At 35.8% G+C, this 16,927-nt stretch overlaps 1 protein-coding gene across 1 annotated transcript in view; it reads left to right on the top strand.

The window, feature by feature from the left end:
- Positions 1–16,927, top strand: part of LOC150087120 (twitchin-like) — a 3,511,780-nt gene that overhangs the window by 803,365 nt on the left and 2,691,488 nt on the right.

Raw genomic sequence — 16,927 nt, 5'->3', positions numbered from 1 at the left:
GTTGTTGTTTTTTTTTTTTTTTTTAAATCTTGGTTATTGGCAATATATATACATATATACTACCTTACCAAAAGTGTTTGGACACCATTATATTTGAGAAAAAATGCATTTTAATGAATAAATTAATAATTTGTAGGTTGCAGTTTGGCCCTATTGGCAGCATTAATTTGTTGTGAAACACTTTCGACAATTTCTTTATAGCAGGTAACAGTTCTCCATTCCTTCTTCAGTGCAAATGTCAATTCAGCTTTAGAAGAGGAACATATTGGTTTCAACTGACCTAGCATTTCAGTTTAACCCAAAATGTTTTGGTTAGATCCAAGTCTGGACTGTGCTGGCCACATGAACTGTTGGACTTTTTTTGTTCATACCTAGTTTTTACATTGCTTATTAGAGTGAGCAATGTAAGAAGTCTCTATCCCATAGATGGGATATAGCAATATTGTGCTGTCATGGACAATACCATTTCCGAATGTCCAAGGTGTCAGTTTCACTAAAACTTATGGTTGGAGCTCATACCATAAGAAGCAGCCTACAGTAGATCACACACTTCATTGTTGAACCATATACATTGTAGTAGATGATATTCTTGTAGGCATTCTACACATCTACACTTGGCTATCCAATCTGATTGTGCATAATGCAACTGTTCACTCTGTAGGATCTGTTTCACTGTTCTGCTGTCTGAGAACAAAGGGCTTGGCATCACAGCAAATGATGGCTGGCATTTGTTGGTGTTGTGTGGATCTGTTCCCTATAATGTGTGAATACCTTTGGTTCAGTAGTGTATATGTATGGAAGTAGAGTATGAAATATTGAATACAAATTATTTAAAGATGTTTATTAAAGATTTTCATTAAAGATTTATATATTATTATGCATCTAATTGTATCATGATTCTGAATGCTACCTTAAATTTTATTTCATTTGCTTTGAAGTATGGCTTCATTCATATTTTCTCAGCTTTTACTTTAACTGTTGGAGCAATTAAGTGCAAAGCATTTAAGCTTTTATACTTACAAATGACTGTTTATTCATTTCATGTGATTTTTTCTCTTTAAATTTTAAATTAATATAGCATATGTATGGGGTATATTTTATAAAAATAAAACGTTAATGTCAAATACCATAAGTTTTTTCTGACATTAAGAAAATATTTGATTAGTAATTAGCAGTAAATGTAGTTATTTAATTATTAAATTTGTATGCTTTTATGAATTTTCTAATGTGTCCCAAATAATAAACAGTATCAAACTTAGAGCCTTGTCATTTTTTGTTTAGTGATAAATGATGAAATGATGCTCTTCTCTTTCTAACAAACACTAAGTGAGGAGAAAAAAAAAAAAAAAAAAAAACAAGGAAATAGCTGTCACAAAGCAATCTAAGTGCTATCATTTTATTTTGTTTCTTATTTCTTTTAGAATATTCAAGGGGTTTTGTTTAGTATACCACAACTTGGGTATTTTAATAACTCGGATACCAAAAAGCTTTCATATGCTCATATAGAGACTAACCAACTTCTTAGTCTTTTGCCCCTCAAGCATGACATACTGAATTAACCAAATTAGAAAGAACAAGCAGAAATTATACCACTCCCTTTGAATCCCTTTGAATGCTGCACAAACACCAAAAGAGAATAGTAAAAAAACCAAAAAACCAAAAACACACCAATGGTATCTGTGCAAGCTCCTTCAAGATCAAATGAATACCGAAGAAAACAAATAGGAGATATGACATAATTTTTGAGCTATTCGCAAAGGGAGATATGGACATGGAATATCTGTGCTTTCTCAAAAAGGAAAGAGAAACCTAAAACAGAAAAACATAAATCAGCTCTCCTTCAGGAATCTACTGCAATCTTCAAAAACCAATTATTGAAAAAGATAATACTTGATTAAGAATGATCATAATATAAAATAATACTTGATCAGGAATATTCATGATGATGAGCTGCTCCTTATCCATAAATTTGAAATGATTTGTCTGTGTTTACAGTGCATATATCATAATTTTGTGATATTCCCCAAAATTACAGCACATATCAGAAAGACAGAATTGATGTACCACAAAAAAGTGATGCAGCAATAACAGTAATTAAATTACCTCCAGTCTAGAAATTCTTCCTAGTAGTGCACTGAGGCACTCATGAATGGTGAGGTCAAATCATTGAACTTATGTTTAAGAATCATAATCTGTCCATCTTGAAAAATAATGAGAAAGCTTAATAAATGCTTTCTTTGAAATGAATTTTCTAATAAATTTTAAATAAATTTGAGAAAGTTCAAATACTTTCTTTCACTTCCTGACACACTCCTGGGCAGTTTTTGATTTCATAATCACCTCCTTATCCCTGCTAGCAAAATTCCTGTATATCATTGACAAAACCTCATGTGTAATTCTGTCTGCACTGCTTACAGAACTTCAGATCTGGCTAAAAAATTACCCCAGGCCTTCCCTTGAATCTAAGGATGCTCTCATAATTTTGGCTAAGGGTTCCTTACCTCCTTTGCTGCCTCCTTTAATGTAATTGGATAGATCTCTTCCACTCTAGGTGCTTTTTTTTTATGTTTATCTTCAATTTTCCTTCCAATTTCCTCTCAGTTATCACAAAATCATTTAGCTCCCTGTTAGAGTTTGACAAACTTCTGCCATTCTCCTCCCTAAAGAATTATTCATATGTGAATTAGGGTGACTACCTTTTCACTTTTGTATTGCAGGACATTCTGATGGTGTCTGTGGCATGCCAGCATACAGGGGAAGGGGTGATGCTGATAACATACAGTATAAGGTTTTGCTGTTGTAGTGGTTTAACTTTAGTTTTCATGAGATAATTATTATTACAAAGTACATATTATTTAAAATAATTTTCATGTTGAACTTTAAGATGTAAGTTCAAGATGAAACTTTAAGATGAACTTAAAGTATGAACTTTAAGAATTATTAATTTTTTTAAGAAAGCAAAAAAAATAGTGCAAGAACTAAAATATTTTTATTTAATCAACAAAATGCCAACAATTAATTAGTATACACATAAACATGAAATATATTGTTGCATTTTATGAATAATCAAAAATCAAAATTTTCAGTTAATTAGTTTCAGTAAATTTTCAGTTAATTTCGTTCATTATTTGAATTTAAAAACTTTTTTTTTTTTTTGACTTTACTGCTTTGAGGATATCCTTTTCCTTAAGCACAAATTTGTAAAAATTCTTACAAGTATATTTATAATTCATCTTTTCTGCAATTTCGCTTTTTATTGAGTTTACAATGCTCTTATTGAATTAATTTCTCCAGTAGCGGTTCATAAATGAGAAAACTCTTTTCTCTTTTATGCACACAGGAATAGATAGTACAAAAACTCTTTTGTGTGCAGGAATAGATAGTACAAAAACTCTTTTGCGCGCAGGAATAGATAGTACAAAAGAGAGTAATTGTGCAACATTTGAAATTCCACTGTCACCATGAGTCACTAACAGAAAGCATTTTCTAGGATTTATCATTCAGAAACAATGCCAAGTGTGGGCTTTATTTTACAAAATTTTTCATATATTTCATCCAAATTGATAGATGTCTTCAAGTGCAAAACTATAACAGCTTCTTTGAAGTCAGAATATGTTGGTATCTTTTTTGAGCGATAAAACTGGATTTTATACAGGTAATTATTGTCAGAAAAATCTGACCACTTTTCCAACCATTTGAGAGATTGGTCATAAAAGACGAAAAAGTCATTCTTAATAGAAGTAGAACTTTTTAATCAAGTTTTAACAACCTCTCCTACATTTTTTCCCCAATAAACATGTCTTCTTTGGCTACTTTCATTTTTCAATTTTTTCCATCAAGGGATACAGCTCTGGTGCTGCAATATTGTCCATTCTACGAGGGATGATTATTTAATTTGCGGACTGGTGTAAATTTTACATTTACTGTGCACTTCCAATAACTGCCACTAGAGACACTCTCCCTGATTGCTACTGAGCAGACTCTGTGTGCATGCCAGTACTTGTCAAGCTAGTGTTGCATGAAGAGAGAGATTTTAGCTGTGTCACCGACAATCATTTTGAAGCAATATCATGTTGGACATACAGATTGAACAGCGATATGTGATTCGTTATTGTGTCAGGCAGGGCTTTAATGCATTGGAAGATTCATTTAACAGATGAATGAAGCATATGGTATTGAATGTCTTGGTAGGACAGTCATATTTAAATGGCACAAGCTATTCAGTGAAGGCCACGAGTCTGTTGCAGATGACCCAATAACTTGTCAGCCTTCCTCCTCAACTCCTGAGCAAATCGCAAAAGCCCAAGAAATCTTGATTAAAGACAGATGAATTACACTTTGTTAATTAGCTGTTAGAATATCCATTTCATATGGTAGTGTTTACAATATTGTGAAAGATCACCTGAAAATGTCATAAATCTGTTCCCACTGGATTCCACACAATTTGACTCCAGAACAAAAACAGCAAAGAGCAGACTTGTGCAAAGAAATGGTTGATTGTTTTGAAACACAGGGTCAAAACTTCTTAAATCGAATAGTGACTTGTGGTGAAACTTGGATTTTTCACTATGATCCAGAAACAAAACAATAGTCGAGTGAGTAGAAGCATTCTGATTCACCAAGACCTAAGAAATTTCAAGCTTCTCGTTCAGCTAACAAACAAATGGTTCTTGTGTTTTTTTGACATAAAAGGCATTCTTGTTTCACATTTTGTCCCTCATGGAACAAGGTACATCACACTTTGATGTGCCATTCGTGAGAAACATCAAGTGTGAAGTGGTTTCTCCATCAAGACAATGCCAGGCCCCATACGGCTAATATTGTGCAGCCAGTGATCACTGCCATAGATGCTGAGGTTCTTCCATGTTCCCCTTATTCACCAGACTTAGCCCTGTGTGATTTCTTCCTGTTTCCATGTCTGCAAAAAAGCTCTAAAAGGAAAGCATATTGCTTCTGACAACAATTCTCGCAGAGCCATGATGGAAGCACTTTGTAGTCTTTCAAAAAATGACTTGCAAGAAGCATTTAATGTGTAGGTACAATGGTGGTGAAAGTGTAAAGTTCAAGAGAGAGTATGTCAGGAAGGAGAAATCCACAGAAAATTCAGTTGAAGACAATTAAGATAAGATCTTGCACACGTCTATGAATTAAATGATCACCCATCATAGTTCTTTGAGTGGTGCATTGTAAAGGTAAAAGTGCCTTTTTGAGAAAGGCAGAGTATGCTGGTATTATACCGTTTCCTCACCACTGTTGCACACTTCCAAATACTTCCAGTTCTGATGAGGACAATCATGCTCAATGATGAGGACAATTTTGATTGCTGGGTGTAAAGTTAGCCATCTAGTTCCCACGTGATGCAATAAATTCTTGTAGTCTTCACCAAGAAAGTCAAATATTGTTTTTAGCACTTCAATGCATTTTGCAGAAGAAGAAACCAAATCTAGCTTAAATATCTTTACAACAAGACTTTCAATATCAATCTATAGTTTGTCACCAGCTTGTTTAGCACACAAGTGCAATATATGTGCAAGACTATTATTGTACATATTTGGATATTTAGATTTAGTAGTTTTAATTTCTGGAAAACCGAATAGTGCTTTGAAAAATTAACACTAGCATTGTCTCCTGAATAAGAGGAAATATTATTAATGCTTAATGAATTTTCCTGTGATCATTTTTGAATTTATTGAGATATCCCAGCTGATGTTGGGATATCCCACTTTGTTTTCTACACCACGTTTTGGTGTCTAGTACTTAATGCAATTGGGAATAGTTGGTATGGCTGTGTTTTAAAGACTCACTTATCACAAAATTAAAAGAAAGAGTATTAGCAAATCCTTCAAGTTTATTTAAATTTAGCATATTTACGATTTCCTTTACTGAAGCTAGTACTAAAACTTCAGTTACAATCGCTTCAGATTTTCTGTGGCCACAAGATATTATTTTGGATTTTTCATCATTAAATATAAAAGCATTTAATTTCATTCCACAGCTGAGTGATCTGTAGGGCTCATGCTGTGTACAGTATGATATTTGAACAAGTTCAGTAGCCAAAAGTTTATCGGCATTGCTGTCTTGGTAAAAACTTAATGTCAAATGATTACACAACTAAAAATGCACCTGCCAAATCCAGCTTAAAACTACAACAAGGTTAATTTTAGTTCATTTGCTTTACTCTGTGTTCATTTTAATGAACATAGAGTAGTAACAGTAGTAACAATGGCCAGCGAATGATTGCGGCAGAGTGGGGAAGGACAGATAGTTCTTCTGTCCAATCTTATTTGAGCTGTCCAGTGTTGACTTATGTTGCAGATAGTGGTACAAGAGTGCCTTCAAGGAGGCAGTTAAACAGGTTTGCCATTTAGATTTTATGGAGAAAGAGTTTGTTTGGCTGATTGAGGAACATTTCAATCCAGTTTCAAGATGCAGAATTTTAAGTACATTTTCGGGACTGTCCCTTGAAAATCAGGATGAGCGTTCCCCCTAGTGTGAATGTAGATGCAAAATATACCTATTCAGTTTTTCAGCAACCTGAGTAGGACCATCAACTGTTAAACCATTGATATCAAGTGAACAAATGTGATTCATCCCTTCCTTCTAGTGTTTAGTGAAGTAAAGAAGTCTTTCCTGGTAAAATAATGGAGTCACTGGTTAAAGATGCATTGCAGGATCATCTAGACAAGACTGCAGCAATAATTCAGACACAACATGGGTTTGTTAAGGGAAAGTCTTGTCTGACAAATTTGATAGGATATTATGATGTGGTTACAAAGGAACTGGATGCAAAAAATAATTTTGATATTATATATTTGGATTTCAGGAAATCTTTTGACACTGTTGCGCATGGAAGACTATTGTACAAATTAGAGCAGAATGGTATTAAGGGTAAGTTGCTACAATGGATAAAAGGATGGTTAAGTGGGAGAAGACAGAGGGTGGTAATCAATGGGTGCTGCTTTTCTTGGACTAATGTTATTAGTGGAGTCCCACAGGGTTCAGTGTTAGGTCCACTGTTGTTTTGTATATTTATCAATGATATTGATGAAGGTATATCAGGCTTAATGTCGAAGTTTGCAGATGATGCAAAGGTTGGCAGGGTTGTTAATGACAGTAATGGCAGTGTGCTACTGCAACAGGATCTAGATAATTTGGGCAGATGGGTTAAGAAGTGCAACTGAAGTTTAACCTTGACAAATGCAAAGTACTGCATATGGGTAGAAGTAACCCCAGAGAAACGTACCAACTGTGTGGTACTACACTTAAGGTGGTAGAAAATGAAAAAGACCTGGGAGTAATTGTGCAGTCAGATATGAAGTTTTCTGAGCAATGCAGACAGGCTGCCAGGGCATGTCATGGGGTTTTGTCAATGGTGTATAGGAATTTTGCTAGCAGGGAAAAGGAGGTGATTATCCCTCTGTATAAGGCAATGGGCAGGCCATGCCTTGAGTACTGCGTACAGGTCTGGAGGCCTCATTTTAGGAAGGATGTAGATTTACTTGAGCGTGTACAGAGAAGGGCAACAAGATTGGTGAGGGGAATGAAGGGATCCTCTTACCAAGAGAGGCTTAAGTTCTGCAAATTGCAGTAGCTGGAGACTAGGCACCTTCGCGGTGATCTGATTGAGGTCTATAAGGCCTTGAATGGGTTGAGCACGCTGAATTCTGATGGGATCCTTCCACTTGTTCAGATTACGAACCTAAGGGGGCATAAATTCAAATTAAGAAAAGACAGATGTAGATTAGATGTGCGGAAATTTGCCTTTAGCCAGCGGGTGGTTAATTGCTGGAACAAACTTCCATCTGTCATTGTGGAAGTTGATAGGTTGAATAAATTTAAGGAGGAACTGGACAAGCATTTGGAGGGAATGGTGTGATTTTATTTTTTTTTTTTGCTGATGCTGCATAAGCTCATACACTTGCTTTCTTGCATCAAATGCCACTGCTGCTACTACTACTACCTCCTTTGTGACTTGATTGCCGGCTTGTTTATATCTACCATAGGCTGCATAGAAAATTATCACTTGATAATTTTCTATGCAGCCCATGCATTTTTCTTTCATTAGTTCATCTGATGTCCATTTAGATCTAAGCCTTGAACAGTATTACTTAGCTGGTATGTAAAGCCTAGTAGCTTCTGTGATTACTTCCCTGAGTGCTTCCCATTTAGAATTTTATGTTAGTCTCACTGTATACCAGAGGTTCCCAAACTTTCTCGATTCACGGTGCCCTTAGTGTCTCTATCTTTTTCCCAGTGTCCCTAGTCCAAAAGAAATACTTAGCAGTTCCATTTATTAAGTAGTTAGGTCCAAACAACTTAATAAGTAATGTTGAAACTGTGAACTATTTTGAGCTAGTAGTTCACATGATGTATGACAGATGTAGAGTATCGCTGTTTCCCTCGAAAATTTAAAATATCCCATGTGCCCCCTGTGAGTTCACCTCTGTGGCCTGGAGCGCTGTGCCACACAGTTTGGGAACCACTGCTGTATACAATTTAAAAATTGTCTGGGACCACTGTAGTCACCTTTATGAAAGCAAAAACCATTCCCCTTTACCTTTGATAGTAGTTACATCTTTAAGTAAATCCTGCATTGATACACTCTGGTTCACCTTGTGGTTCTTTTATCTGCAGATTCTTAATACATAAAGAATCACTGATTAGAAGCATGGCTGTCTCTTGTTATCTCTCTCTCTCTAACATGCTGCTATAGAATACAGTCATCCAGTAAATCTGCAAAAATCATGCTAGGTGGGTCATATTATAAAAATGTTGAAAAACTGTTTTAGGCAACCATCACTGAATCTGATGTGTTTATTATATGCTCTAACTTGTAGATTTGTCAGAAAGATGTAGCCAGATGATCAAAGAACACAGATTTAATACACCATTTTAGCCAAGTGCCTGTGTCATCCTCATCAGGATCAATTAAGTTGTAAGTCCATTTGCTGGGATCAGTACTCTAATGGATTTTCTTCCCTTTGTTTCTAGGATTGGGTCAATGCCTGTTGGATATATAAGTATATTACTTATAAGTAATTATAAGTATATTACTTGGGTAACTCTGCTGTCTCACATGTGTATTCATTATCTGCTATTTGTGAGTGGTATCTGTTTCATAGTGCTCCACACTGAGTGGAGAATCTTCAAGATACTGAAATTTTCTCTTTACTCATATAACTAATTAAATATAAGTTTTTTACATACTTATTCAACATAATTACTTATTATATATAATTAATTAATATTTTTCTCCTTTTGGATCTTCTCTGAGAACTCCAAACTCTTACTTATCACTCTTATTTATTATTCATTCCACTAGTGTGAACAGGCTGTTGGGAAAATATGCCCTTTATTCAGAAGGGATTAGAAAGGTTGACACAATCTTCCAAGTCAGTCAAATGGTTATGTTTTGGAGAGATATAATTGTGTAAATCTCCTCTCCTAAGCATCTGGAACACAGGTGAATGCCTGAAATTTAGGACTGCCCATAACAGTAAACCCCCACAAAATGCCTAAACACTCCATGTGGAGTGATAACAGAACGGGATCTCTATGTTTCTGAATTAATAGCTTAGGGGCTAATAGCTATAGTGGAAAAAGGATAGATATGTGGTACCCACCAGGACTGTAATTCTTACTTTTGACATGCGGTGACCTCTTTCATCAATTAAAGCATCTTATTTGAGCTGTCCAGTGTTGACTTATGTTGCAAATCCATTTAGACATTTCAAGTATCAGAAATAAGGTCAGCTCCAAATGGCATGTGCAGATAAACTGCTTTTGCATAGTGTAGTTCTAACGACTACAAGAGGAAAGCTTGCTTATCTTTAAAACCCAACTGTTTTAATTGTGGAGAGCAATATATCCTGCACATCCTTGTACGTGTTTGCAATAGAAACAAGAAAAGGAAATTCAGAAAAATAAACCATATCAAGAGGCCAAAAAAAGCTTGTACAGCTAGTGAATATTTCCAAATTCCCGTGTACTCAAAGGTTATAGGGATGTGTTTGCTTCTTTATTACTTGTTTGCTTCATGGCAGATAAGTATAAAGATGAAACAATTTTCACGACTACTTCAGTATTCCCTTAAACTCAACCTCAATCATTGTAGAATGAGAAGGTGAAGCCATAAAAATTGGTGCCTATTTCTTGGCACCAATTTTGATGGGCTTGGAGGTAAAAGAGACCAGTAATGAATCAATTCTGGGAATCTCTGCAGAGGAAAATATGGAAACTGGCAACATGGCAACCTGAAATTCAACTTAAGGGTCCAGTATTAGCTTATATAGCAAATATAAGAAATAAGCTTATATAGCAAATATAAGAAATAAGGTATCATTTCACCTATCCACTCGCTCCAAAAGGCAAACTTCCGCACATCTATCTTACAACTGTCTTTCCTCAATTTGAATTTATGCCCTCTCAGGCAATTATTCTGAGCAAGAGGAGGAATTCCATCAGCATTGAGCATGTTCAAACCATTCAAGGCTTTATACACCTCAATCAGATCACCTTGCAGGTCGGTGCATCTGTAGCCAGGTGGGCAGGAGCAGCAGTGCATAACACACGCTTCTTGATTAGACCGGGGTTCGAGCCCATGACCACTAAATATGGAGGATGCAGAAAGGTCAGAGAATGACCACCGCATATCCCCGGAGCAATATGGCCTTAGTTGCTAATGCTCCTAAAAACCAAATAACAACCTTGCAGGTGCCTAGTCTCCAGACACTGTAATTTGCAAAACTTAAGCCTTTCTTTGTAAGAGCAACCCTTTGTTCCATTCACTAATCTTGTTGCCCTTCTCTGTAAGACTAAATAATGGAAATATTTGTTCAGGAGAATTGCCATTGTCTCTGCTGGAATTTGCTTGTACTCAATAAGTACAAGCCATTCTCCTGAGTATGAAAGGGTAGTGGTAATGTGTTAAATGTCCCGAGTATGAAAGAGTAGTGGTACTGTTAAAAATTTCTGTACTTAATATACAACACCTCAAATAGTAACCACCAAATATCGTGCAGTTCCATGAAGTCTTTTTTTAATTACAGGTTCTGAAGTCAACAAAGTTTTGTCGATGAAGAAAGATGAACAAGATCAGTTACTGTGAAGTCATCCAATATTTGGAAAAAAAGAAAGGACCAATGCCAAAGGCAATTCATGAGGATATGATTACAACATTAGAGGAGGATTACCCTCCCTATTTCATGGTTAAGAATTTTGGGGAAGTGAGAGCTCGGAAGGTTACCCACACTGTGAAAAACCTGCAATGTACATCACTACAGAAATTATTGACAGTGTGCATGATCTGTTGATGAGAGATCGACCAGTGATATTTCAATAGATTGCCAGACTTGGGCATCTCATATGAGCATATGTATCATATAATAACAGAGGTTCTCACTATGAAAAAAGGTGTCAGCACAACGGGTCCTAAAATTGTTAACAGCAGATGAAAAATTCACAAGAGTTGCCAAGTGAACATTTCATCATTTTCAAGCAGATCCAGAAAATTTACTTGCAATGTTTGTGATCATGGTTGGAGTGGGTCCAAGTCCATCACTTTCAATCAGAGACAAAGTAGTAGTCCAAACAGTGGAATTGCAACTCTTCTTCCCCTCCAAAAAAAGCAAAGTCGATTCCTTCTGCTGGCATGGTGATGGCATTGGCTTTTTAGGATGCTCATGAAGTGTTGCTAGAAGATTACCTTCAGAAAGGTCAGACAGTCACAGTGGCATATTACAGACTGTGTGAGGTGTTTTCTTGAAAACATCAAAGACTTGGCAAAGGAATCTTGATCCACCAGGACAACAATCTTGCTCACAAGTATGTCATTGTCATGGCTGCATTGCATGAGTGAGTGTTGCTTTGAAATCGTGGACCATTCCCCATATTTACTAGATCTGGCACCATCTGACTTTCACCTATTTCCTAATTTGAAAAAATACCTAGCTACATCCACTTTTCTACTGACAGATGTCATTGCTGCAGTGGATGCATTCCTGGAGACCCAAGAGAGAAATATTTCTTTGCAGCTGGAATCAACACGTTGTTGCCATCAGTGGCAGAAGTGTATTCACTCTAATGGGGACTATGTTGAAAAGTAACATGTTAACAGGTTCTCAAATAAATCCTTCATACTCAGACCACAAACTTTTCAAAATCCCTCTCGAATATAGATTCTCTCATACATTTTTAGAGTGTCTCAATCTAGTTTCTGTTCTAGCTGAAACTTTTCAGTGGATTTCAAAGCTGAAATTCCCCATTCTCTGACTTTAACTCATTTACTTGATGATACAGCCTGTTGATGAATTATTCACATATCTGAAGTCTTGAATAAATAACTTGATCTGATATATCTTTTTAGTTAAACAATTTTTTTAAAACAAATTCTGTTAAACAAGTTTTAAAAATATCAACGACCAACACTTTAAAGACAAGGTATATATTCCAAGGCACTCCGCATATCTGAAGTGTCTTGGAATATATGACTCAATCTGATATAGTTGTTAACTATGATAATCTTTTTAGTTAAAACAAGTTTTTAAACAAATCTTAAAGACCTCATTTGATATTCTCTATATTACTGTTACTACAATGGTGATAATGAAGTTGATGAAGAGGTTAATGAATTGGGGGAAATGACAAGCATATTTCTTTCACTGAACAGTGGAAGATGACCCACACTCTGTTAGGTTTGCAATGTCCATAACAGCAGAAGTTGTTGACAGTGTGATCTGAAAATGCATGATCGATGAGTGATGGTTCAGTACATTTCCAGCACCTTGAACATTGATTTGTTCAAGGTGCTGGAAACATTGACTTGGACATTGACAAGGTGCTTGAACATTGACATGCTCAATCAATTTGATTGATTGAGCATGTGTACAACATAATTACAGAAGTTCTCATTATGAAAAAGGTGTCAGCATCAGCATGAAATTTGCCATCAAATTTCATGCAGATGCTGACAATAAACAAGAATTGGAAGCCAAGTGAACATCTGATTCATTTCCAAGGAGCCAGCAGATTTCCTTGGAAGGTTTGTGACCATAGATGAGACAGGTTCATCAGTTTCAGCCAGAGACAAATAAGCAGTCCAAACAGCGGAAACACAGCTCTTCTCTCCTTCCAAAGAAAGCCAAGCTTGGTTCTTTATGCTAGTAAGGTGATGACATTATTTTTTTTGAAATGCTGGAGTGTGGCTAATGGATTACCTTCATAAAGGCCAAACTGTCACAAGGGACATATTATGTAGACCTTTTGAGACATTTGCATGAAAATATCAAGGACAAATGATAAAACTCAGCAAAGGAATCTTGTTCCACCAAGAGAGCATGCCTGCTCACAAATTAAATAAATTCAAATTAAGAAAAGACAGATGTAGAATAGATGTGTGGAAATTTGCCTTTAGCCAGCGAGTGGTTAATTGCTGGAACAAACTTCCATCTGCCGTTGTGGAAGTTGATAGGTTAAATAAATTTAAGGAGGAACTGGACAGGCATTTGGAGGGAATGGTGTGATTTTTTTTTTTTTTTTCCTTTTCTTTTCTTTTTTTTTTCGGCTGATGCTGCATAAGCTCATACACTTGCTTTCTTGCATCACATGCCACTACTACAAGTATTTCATTGACATGGCATGTCCACCAACAGTGATATCATTGCTGCAGTGGATGCATTCCTGGGGGCTTGAGCGAAAACTTTCTTTGCAGGTGGAATTAATGCATTGCAGCATCAGTGGCAAAAGTGTATTGACTCCAAAGGGGACTATCATTTATGAATAAATAAGCTAAAAAAAAATTGTGCATGTACCCTGTATGCACAAAAGATGCTTTACATGTAAACAGCTTTGACAACACCTACTAAATTTTGAACAGCTAGAACCGAAATCATGAATGTAATTTATTCTCATGCATACTGCTTACTCTACCGAATCAATATTAGTGCTATATAGGATACACATGCCCGCTGCTTACTTTACCGAATCAACATTTGGAAGAGGTTAGAACAATAGCCTAATTACCCATTTGATTGTAGCCATTTGTTGAATAGTATTTGTATTGTTACAATCATACTATCACTTTGGATTATGTTATTTCTGTCATGCTTTGTCACAAATTACATATGCAGCACTACGAGATCTGCAAGAAATGACGGATCCTCACATAATACGCAATCGAAACTATGACTTGGCTCAGGATCTCAATGAGTATAAGCGTAAGATGGTAACACTGCACATTCCATTTCATAATGAGGAAATGGAGATACTGTCAGAGATGAAGTATGTCAAGATCTTCAACGACAATGAATAGCTAATACTAGATCGTAAATTGTATGAATCAGACTTGGACATTTGCAAAACGGTTGAAATATGTAAGACGATGTGTCAAGACAGTGATGACGTTGACCTTGACGAAGCATGTGGTAATGGCCTGCATAGCCTTGTAACAGGTGCCTCCATAGTGGGCAGGAGCAGCAGTGCATAGCACACGCTTCTTGATTAGAGCGGGGTTCGAGCCCATGACCACCAAATACAGACGATGCGGAAAGATCAGGGAAAGACTACCACATATCCCCGGAGCAATATGGCTTTAGTTTCTAATGCTCCTAAAAACCAAATAACAAATAACAACAGCCTTGTAATGCAACTGCCGGAAGACCCCTTTCGAAAGTTTATACAATCATCCAAACAGCGAGATGAACGGGGATCTAAAGCTCACCATGCTCAACCAAGTCAGTGCAATTGCAAAGAAACCCGAAAACTTGATGACCAGCAAGGACTTCTGCAACTTAATGAGAATGGCCAATGACAAGCTAGAGATTCTACTCATACATGTAATTTGGAGTCTGTTATCTCCCAGTCATGAACCGATTAAAATATTCTTGTCTGGCCCAGCTGGTTGCAGAAAAATGTTTATGATTCACCTCTTGATGGAAATATACAACTGTTTCAGTAATACAGACTGTAATGCTTACATTACATGCCCTTCAACTGATAAGGCTGAAGTGCATGTAATGTAATGATCTTGGATATGCTCAGAGCTGGTTTATGCCAGCTCTGAGCACATCCAAGATCACTGCCCTCAAGATATCCATTTCTCTGGTTACCAAAAGTTTTCTGCCACAGGTGGCAATGGTTAGCCCAAAGCCACCTAAGTAGTATGCTGTGAATCATAAACATTTTTCCACCACCAGCTGGTTTATGCCAGCTCTGAGCACATCCAAGATCACCTCCCATGATCCTTTGCTTTAAATTCTTTACTTTACTTTAAATATTGCAAAATATCCATTTCTCTCATTACCAAAAGGTTTCTGCCATGGGTGGCAATGGTTAGCCCAAAGCCACCTAAGTGGTATGCCCCCATATCATAAACATTTTCCTACCACCAGCTGGTTTATGTGGGCTCTGAGCACATCCAAGATCACCTCCCATGATCCTTTGTGCGATCTCCTTTCCCAACTCCGTTTTTCTTTTTATGAAATGGAAATTACATCAAATGACAATTTCCACGTCCCAAAATTATGACAAATTGATTTTACTACCATCCGAAATTTAGTACGTAACACAAAAGATGTTTACACTTCAAAAATACATGATTTGTTCTGCTTTCTGTGAAAGTAGAACACAGCATGTTAACTTTATTGTAGTATCTGAATTGTCTTGAATACAGAAATTTCAGATGTATGCTTTTTTTTTTTTTTTTTGTGTATACATTAGTAAAAATTCAGTCCAGAAATATTCCCTTAATCACGTACTGCTTAAGATAATGTTTCTGGAGAGAATGACATGAAAACATGACCAGGTCTTATGGCAAATAGATTACATAGGGCCTTCTTTTGTTGTGGCCCCATGTTAGCTTTTCTTGTTCTCTTTAATTTTATTAGACTTGAGGATGGAGAATACTGGTATGCAAATTTTTCACATCACAGACTGTGTCATCCTACACCATTTTAATTAATTTTGCAATTTTTGAATGTTTAAAAATATTTTTAAACATTCAAAATTTTCAATATATTTTTGTAATTAATGAAATGATGCCAATATTTGTATTCATAGTACACATGCTGGCTCCCTCCTCCAAATAAGACACAAGATTTGAGTATGATAATTTAGGAATACTTAGAGGGTATCACACTGAATTCTTCTGCCACATCTTTCTTTAGATGTTTACAATATAATGATGCTCAGTGCAGCATTTTAGGTAATGAGCTTCAGACATATTATTTGCTATTACTTCAAGGTATTGGCATAAAGCATAAGATACAACAAAGTGAGCCTCACAGATAGTTGATTCAGTCATGGAACATTACCAGTCTACATTCAAAAAATCTATTAAAATATACTGCAAGGATTAGCTAATGAAAGTAGTAATTGTGGGAACTATTTCAATCTGTGCCTATCAGAATGCAGTTTAAAACAGAGATGCCAATTGCTATATCCAACATATTGGGTGGTTCTGTTACTTATAATTTTATTGTGTATATAGTATATTACAACTCTCCTCAATAGTGATGGAATTTTCCAAAGTCATTACACAGGATTATGCAATAAAAATGCAACCCAGTTTACGATAAAACAAAGTTTTGTAAATCAGAATTTGTTTGGTTAAATTTGATTATTTGTACAGCAGTAAAGTTTATTCCCACTCAGTATATCATGGAATCTTTTATTTATCTTTGCTTAGTTTGTTATTTATCACTCAGGTTATTAATCATTGGTATGGTAAATTGTTATACGATAAGCAGGTAAGTATATTTGGTATAGAATATCAGGAAAGAGTAAGGTTATGGTAGAATGTCTTATCTGAAAGAAGACGTGGTTTTTGTTATTGAGTAAGTTGTATCTCAAAATAATGAATGAAATTATGTATTTAGAACATAGATTTAAAATCACTTAGAAAAGATATTAATTATTATAAATTTTCAAGTGA

This window comes from Mastigoproctus giganteus, chromosome 4 (genome assembly GCF_048544385.1).
Source record: "Mastigoproctus giganteus isolate SK-2022 chromosome 4, ASM4854438v1, whole genome shotgun sequence".
In the NCBI taxonomy this organism is placed as follows: domain Eukaryota; kingdom Metazoa; phylum Arthropoda; class Arachnida; order Uropygi; family Thelyphonidae; genus Mastigoproctus; species Mastigoproctus giganteus.
This window is presented reverse-complemented; position numbering and strand designations above follow the sequence as displayed.